At 38.7% G+C, this 8,128-nt stretch overlaps 3 non-coding genes across 3 annotated transcripts; 1 reads left to right on the top strand and 2 right to left on the bottom strand.

The window, feature by feature from the left end:
• Positions 1-6,051: 6,051 nt before the first annotated feature.
• TRNAS-UGA (transfer RNA serine (anticodon UGA)) lies at positions 6,052-6,144 on the bottom strand. Its single transcript has one exon. It is a non-coding gene; the product is annotated as a tRNA-Ser (tRNA).
• An 885-nt stretch (positions 6,145-7,029) lies between these two features.
• On the top strand, positions 7,030-7,100 carry TRNAG-GCC (transfer RNA glycine (anticodon GCC)). Its single transcript has one exon. It is a non-coding gene; the product is annotated as a tRNA-Gly (tRNA).
• A 230-nt stretch (positions 7,101-7,330) lies between these two features.
• TRNAM-CAU (transfer RNA methionine (anticodon CAU)) lies at positions 7,331-7,404 on the bottom strand. Its single transcript has one exon. It is a non-coding gene; the product is annotated as a tRNA-Met (tRNA).
• Positions 7,405-8,128: the final 724 nt, after the last annotated feature.

Raw genomic sequence — 8,128 nt, 5'->3', positions numbered from 1 at the left:
AGTTAAAATCGGACTCACGCTAAACAAAGATGAAAGAACCGATTTAATTAATCTACTTAAAGAATTTATCGATGTATTCGCTTGGTTATACGAAGATATGCCAGACATTAATAGAAAAATAGCTCAACCCACTATACCACTAATCCCAGGAATGAAACCTGTTAAACAAAAGTGACGTCAAATGAAACCCGATGTAGCTCTTAAAATAAAAGAAGAAGTACAAAAACAAATAATCGCGGGTTTTATCAGGGTATCCAAATACCCCAAATGGGTCGCAAATGTGGTCCCAGTTCCGAAAAAGGATGATAGAGTTTGAATGTGTGTCGACTATCGAGATTTAAATAAGGCAAGTCCAAAGGACAACTTCCCTTTACCACACATCGATATTTTGGTAGATAATACAGCGAATCACGCACTTCTCTCGTTTATGGATGAATACGCGGGGTACAACCAAATTCTCATGGCCGAAGAAGACATGGAAAAGACAACATTCATAACACCATGGGGTACTTACTGTTACACGGTAATGCCATTCAGGTTGAAAAACGCGGGTGCTACTTACCAACGAGCAGCGACTGCCCTACTCCATGACATGATGCACAAGGAAGTTGAAGTATATGTGGACGACATGATTTTGAAATCCAAAGACCGTCCAGGACATCAAGTGGCCTTAAGATTATTCTTCTAAAGGCTAAGGAAATACAACATGAGGTTAAACCCATCCAAATGTGCTTTTGGAGTAACCTCAGGAAAACTCTTGGGATATGTCATAAGCTCTAGAGGGATAAAGATAGACCCAACCAAGATCAAAGCAATCATGTCAATGCCACCGCCCAAAACCGAGAAGCGAATTCGGGAATTTATTGGCCGGTTGCAATACATAAGTAGGTTCATATCCAAGTTAACAACAATATACGAACCAATATTCAAGAAGCTCAAGAAAAATGTACCAGTAATATGGGACGATGAGTGTCAAAAAGCCTTTAAGAAGATCAAAGCCTATCTCACCAATCCTCCCGTATTAGCTCCAGCACTCCCAGGAATCCCTCTTAGGTTGTACTTAACAATCACCAAGGAAACAATGGGGGCTATGCTCGCACAAGTAGAAGAAAAAGAAAATGTCATCTACTATCTAAGCAAAAAGATGCTCGAATATGAAACACGCTATACACCAGTTGAGAAATTGTGCCTCGCATTGGTGTGGGCCACAACCAATTTAAGACACTACGTGCTCGTTCATACAGTCTTTGTAGTGTCACGAATAGATCCTCTCAAGTACTTATTCGAGAAATCTACGCTTAACGGACGCATTTCATGGTGGATAGTTAATCTAGCCCATTTTGATATAAGATTCATGCCTCAAAAGGCTATTAAAGGATCTATGGTCTCGGACTTCCTAGCGGACTTCCCAATAGAAGATTCGACACCAATGCATGATAATGAATTTTTAGATGAAGATTTGATGGTGACAGAAGATGATACCTAGACTCTATACTTCGATGGAGCCTCAAACCAAAAGGGATGTCGCGTAGGAGTCCTATTAGTATCACCTAAGAGGAACATGTTCCAATCTCAATAAAGCTAGACTTCGACGTTACAAACAACGCTGCAGAATATGAAGCATGCGTGGTAGGCCTCGAAATAGCTCTAGCATTAGGTGTAAAGAAACTTCGAATTTTCGGAGATTCCTCTTTGATCATCAACCAAATCTCCAAGAGATGGAAAGTCAGGAGCGAAAGCTTAGCTCCTTACCAAACATACATGGAAACTCTCACCGATCAACTGGAAAAAGGTAGAACACACCTATCTACCTAGAGAAGAAAATCAATTCGCCGATGCCTTGGCAAGACTAGCCTCAATGGTTAGAATTCCTAAGGAAATTGAACAAATGCCTCTAACTATAGAGAAAAGGCATAAACCGGCATACATCCAAGCTATAGAAGACGATGAAATGGCCCAAGAAGAAGAAGAAGAACCGTGGTATACTGATATACTCAATTATGTCACCAAAGGAGAATACCCTCCTCAGGCTGACAAAAGAGCAAAAAGAGCTTTAAGACTTTTGGCTTCCCAATACGTGCTCATAGGAAATGAGTTACACAAACGGGTACCTAAAGGTCGAGCTTTATTATGTGTAGGCAAAAAGGACGCTCAAAGGGCTATGAGAATAGTCCATGAAGGAATATGTGGAACACATGTTAACGGCAAAATGCTAGTCAAAAAGATAATGCGAGAAGGATACTATTGGACTACCATGAACAGGGATTGTCATCAATATGTAAAAAGATGCCCTAAATGCCAAATTTATGCAAATTTCCAGCATATTCCTCCATCCCTCCTCTACACATACACATCACCATGGCCATTCTCGACATGGGGAATCGATATAATTGGAAAAATCACACCTCCTGGAACAGGAGGTCACGAATACATCGTAGTCGCAATTGATTACTTCACAAAGTGGGTTGAAGCACAATCATATTCTAAACTCACTGCAAAACATGTAGCACTCTTTATCGAAAGAAACATAATTTATCGATATGGAGTCCCACATGAGATGATAAGGGACAATGGAACTCACTTTCAAGCCGAATGTGAAGAATTGCTACAAAAGTATGGTATTCAACATCATCATTCCTCCCCTTATAGGCCTCTAGCAAATGGAGCAGTTGAGGCAGCCAATAAAAATTTAAAGACTATCATCGAGAAAATGACAGAAAATTACAAGGATTGGCTTGACAAACTCCATTTTGCACTTTGGGGTTATCGCACGTTAATCCGAACATCAACAGGAAATACGCCATTCGCCTTAGTTACGGAATGGATGCCGTACAACCTACGGAATTAGAGATACCTTCTCTACGCATTGCGTTAGAAAGTAAACTCGATGAAGTTGAATGGACTAGAGCACGGTATGAAGAGCTAATTCTACTTGACGAAAAGCGACTAGAAGCTCTACAGCATACCTAATGCTATCAAACTCGTATGTCTAGACACTTCAACAAAAAGGTCAAGACTAGAAATATCAAGGTTGGAGACTTGGTATTAAAAACACTAAGGAATAATGTTTTGGATCCAAGAGGCAAGTTTAGGCCCAATTGGTCTAGATCATACATTCTCAAAACGATCTTGTCAGGAGGCGCGGCTAAATTAACTGACATGGATGGCAATGGATTTTCAATTCAAACATGACAAATATTGACCAACATAAGAAGTACTACCCATAATTACTTGAGTAGGACACTCAAGAGAGCTACGTTTGGCCTGATTCCTTAGGAAAGGATACGTAGGAAAACTCCTTAGGAAAGGATACGTAGGCAACCCTTTAAAGGGTACCGCCACTTTAATTTTTAAAATTTTCGCGTTCCAGCATCAATAAAAGCATAAGCAAAAGAAAGCAAGTTTGTCGCCATAAAATAGACTCTGTCGCCAGATGACAATTTTGTCGCCAGGCGACAGAATCAAAAGAGCAGCGCCAATTTCCTGCAAGCATCTGGGCAAGTTTGGTGCATTCTAGAAATTTTTCGACTTCCTACTCGAAGAAATTTTCCGAAAAAAATATTTTGAGTTGTTTTCATTGCTTTAAACAAACAAAATGTAAAGCTAATTTAATTAAAAGCTAAAATTGCATTAATAAATAAGAAATTACATTATTCATGAAATAAAGCTTAAAGAAATTTAAATTCACTTAACAAATTAAATTGTCTAATAAATCATAAGAAAAGTAATGCTCTAATCTTTCTTCTCTTTCTTGATTCTTTTCCAATTATTGTCTGTGTCTTCCTCTTCATCCATTACTTTTACTAAGAGACATCCATTAGAAGATCTACATTCTATTTTAGTATAGATGGTCTCTCCCTCAGCAAAACCTCCATGTTTCTTCTTTACCCAAACTTTCTTTTCTGTAGAGTCCACTTTTCTTTTTCCTTTGTCCTTGTTAGAGCTCTTCTTCTTAGGCATGACAGAAGTCTTAAACTCAACCTTTTCACTTAGGCGTTCCTTAGCAGGAACTTTCTTATCTCCCAGGCGAGTCTTCACATTGGTCTTCTCTACTTTGATTTGGTCCTTTTGAGATCTCCCATCTAACCATTGGTTCACATTATTGGACAAAGAAGATGGAACCCTATGGGTAATCACCTCCCATAAAGGTCTAGCAGACCAATACTTGTCAAAGCGTTCAACTTCTTGTAAAACAGAAAATTCATAAGGACGACGAAGATCTCCTGTGGGAATAGTTTGTGCAATTCCATATTGTCTCTTTACTCTACAGGGATAATAAAACGTCAATTTTGACAAGCTAGGAAGACGACAAAAGGGTTGAGTATTACAACCAATCATCTTCTTAAGCTTCCACCAAGGAATGACCCACTTAATGGAGTAATCACCTGAGGCAAACACTTTGCCCCACTCACGGCGACCCATCTTTAAAGAGAAATGCTTCTTTTGCCGAACAAAGCAGTTGGGAGTATACTTGTCAATATTATTAGGAGGACTAATAAATTCTAGCCTCTCCATGAGCCATATCTGTAAAAATTACAGATAACCTGTTTAACAGGTTATTAACAGGTTATGGTAGGCGGACACATAACCTGTTTGAAGTGGCTCATTTCGTACCAGAGAAGCCGATGTATGAACAAGGATTAATTTTACTTCCCCACCTAGCTACTCTAGGTTGGGGGGTAGGCCCCGGCGGGGAAGTTATAGACACTTTTCCATACTTTGTATCAGGAGTCCTTCACTTAATTTCGTCGGCCGTATTGGGCTTTGGGGGTATTTATCATGCACTTCTGGGCCCTGAAACTCTTGAAGAATCCTTTCCATTCTTCGGTTATGTGTGGAAAGATAGAAATAAAATGACCACAATTTTGGGCATTCACTTAATCTTGTTAGGTATAGGCGCCTTTCTTCTAGTGTTCAAGGCTCTTTATTTTGGGGGCGTATATGATACCTGGGCTCCAGGAGGCGGAGATGTAAGAAAAATTACCAACGTCACCCTTAGTCCGAGTATTATCTTTGGTTATTTACTAAAATCGCCTTTTGGAGGAGAAGGGTGGATTGTTAGTGTGGACGATTTGGAAGATATAATCGGGGGGCATGTATGGATAGGTTTCATTTGTATACTTGGTGGAATCTGGCATATCTTAACTAAACCTTTTGCATGGGCTCGCCGCGCACTTGTCTGGTCTGGAGAGGCTTATTTGTCTTATAGTTTGGGTGCTTTATCTGTCTTTGGTTTCATTGCTTGTTGCTTTGTCTGGTTCAATAATACTGCTTATCCTAGTGAGTTTTACGGACCTACTGGACCAGAAGCTTCTCAAGCTCAAGCATTTACTTTTTTAGTTAGAGACCAACGTCTTGGGGCTAACGTGGGATCCGCTCAAGGACCTACTGGTTTAGGTAAGTATCTAATGCGTTCTCCGACTGGAGAAGTTATTTTTGGGGGAGAAACTATGCGGTTTTGGGATTTGCGCGCTCCCTGGTTAGAACCCCTAAGAGGTCCAAATGGTTTGGACTTGAGTCGGCTGAAAAAAGACATACAACCTTGGCAAGAACGCCGTTCCGCAGAATATATGACTCATGCTCCTTTAGGTTCTTTAAATTCTGTGGGTGGGGTGGCTACCGAGATCAATGCAGTCAATTATGTCTCTCCTAGAAGTTGGTTAGCTACTTCTCATTTTGTTTTAGGATTTTTCCTATTCGTAGGTCATTTGTGGCATGCGGGAAGGGCTCGTGCAGCTGCAGCAGGATTTGAAAAAGGAATTGATCGTGATTTTGAACCTGTTCTTTCGATGACCCCCCTTAATTGAGACAAGAAATTCAACGTTTTAAGGTATAAATCAATTGGCTTCCATCATACATATTACATATGGGGATCAGGTCATACGTAAAAAGTATTCCTTTTTTCTTGTTTTTTTTTCAACTCATTTCGATGTAATTTAATTTCTTTTTTTTTTCTGGCTCGGCTATCTCACCTAGCCGAGCCATTCTCTTTTTTTTAACAGACCAAGCAAAACTAATAAAAGAAGGAAACAGTTCTATTGAACGAACAAAAGGAGAGAGAGGGATTCGAACCCTCGATAGTTCTGAACAAAGAACTATGCCGGTTTTCAAGACCGGAGCTATCAACCACTCAGCCATCTCTCCAACATAAGTCAATTTCTATTTTATTCTTATTCCCCCGAATAGAACATGGTTCTATGAGCTGATATCATCCGAAATTGTCGAAAAATTTTAGGTGTAAGTTGATAGGGTGATCCATTTATCTGTATATTATATATAAATGATCTATCATGCCCATTTAAGTATTTAATTATTAATTAATAATTTCCCAGCAGTTCCATCTTTGAATAAAGCGGTAATAAGTGATATTATATAGAATCAATGAATTCCATGGTAATAGTCTAAAATCCCTCCGTGATACATTTATTACTTTATAGTACAATGACTGATAAAGGGATCAAATGGTATATAGTTTGTTTGTTGATAGCTTGGAGGATTATACGTATGACTATAGCTTTTCAATTGGCTGTTTTTGCATTAATTGCTACTTCATCAATCTTATTGATTAGCGTACCCGTTGTATTTGCTTCTCCCGACGGTTGGTCAAGTAACAAAAATTTTGTATTTTCCGGTACATCATTATGGATTGGATTAGTCTTTCTGGTGGGTATCCTTAATTCTCTAATCTCTTGAACCTATTTGTTCCAGATCCAAAAATGACCCCTCCCCCGAATTTGAATTCTTTCGGGTTGTGAGACACAGTAAAATTTAATCAATATAACAAAAAAATTAAAAAGTTCCCCAAAAGACAAACAAAACAAATAACGAAAACAACAAAATTAGAGGGAGGGGTCAAACCGAAATTTCTTCAAATTCAATGAAGTGAATCAAATAAATAAAGAAATTAAGAATTTAATCGGAATCGACTTGAAGAGAGTATCTGGTCCGACTCTACACAAATATCATCGAGACATATATTATATATCTATGTATATGCAGGGACATATTCCTTCTCAAGAAGGAAAAAATGCGGATATAGTCGAATGGTAAAATTTCTCTTTGCCAAGGAGAAGATGCGGGTTCGATTCCCGCTATCCGCTCAAGGGAAAGTAAATTTATTTACTATGATAAAGAATTTGGTTATAGTTATAGTCGATCCCGATAGTGTAGTGATTCTATCCTTCGCGTTCTTTTATTTTCTCACTCCCCCAAAAAGAAAACCGAATAAATATGAATTTCAATTAATTTCAATATTTATTTAGTAGTATTTTATTTAGTTAATTTACTAGTTAACAAATTCAAACCTAAAATTTTGGACAAAATTCAAATTTTGCGGAGACAGGATTTGAACCCGTGACCTCAAGGTTATGAGCCTTGCGAGCTACCAAACTGCTCTACCCCGCGTCGAAAAAAAGTTGGGAACGAATGGACAAACAAAAAAGGAATGTGCCCTCTACCCTATCTGTACAAATAGAATACCCCATTTGTACAGAATGGTAAAGGGTCTATCTACGATCGATGATGATCATAGAAATGAAAATATTTTTTTATGTTTACCAACTCGATCTTGTTGCCCCTGGCAACAAACATGTATGAACCATTTCACGAAGGATATGTCCGGATAACCCAAAGTCTCGATAGTTAGCTCTCGGTCTTCCGGTCAAAAAACAACGTCGATGGAGACGCGTAGGTGCACTATTACGTGGTAGAGATTGTAACTTTCCATGAATTTCCCATTTATCACTCAACGATGCTACTTTGCTTATTTCTTCTTTTGAGGATCGACGAATCAAATGATATTTTTGTTCCAAATTCTTCCTCTTCTTCTCCCGCTGAATCAAACTTTTCCTTGCCATAATGGTTCAGTTCCTATTAGTATCAATGATACAAGTCGGATCCTAGATGTAAAAGTGTATAAGAAAGGGGGTTGCCTTCTCCATCCAAAGAAATGAGATTCTCGTGAAGACAACACAAAAATTAACCAAATTTGCCCGATGTAGAGGCAATCAAGAAAGCCGCATATGTGAATATATAACCTACGGAAAAGTGAGCTAATCCAACTAATCTTGCTTGTACAATGGAAAGAGCCACTGGTTTATCTCTCCATCGAATCAAATTGGCCAAAGGT

This window comes from Chenopodium album, chromosome 23, assembly GCF_948465745.1.
Source record: "Chenopodium album chromosome 23, dcCheAlbu1.1, whole genome shotgun sequence".
In the NCBI taxonomy this organism is placed as follows: Eukaryota; Viridiplantae; Streptophyta; class Magnoliopsida; order Caryophyllales; family Amaranthaceae; genus Chenopodium; species Chenopodium album.
The sequence above is the reverse complement of the archived record's forward strand: the minus strand, read 5'-3'. Positions and strand labels throughout refer to the sequence as shown.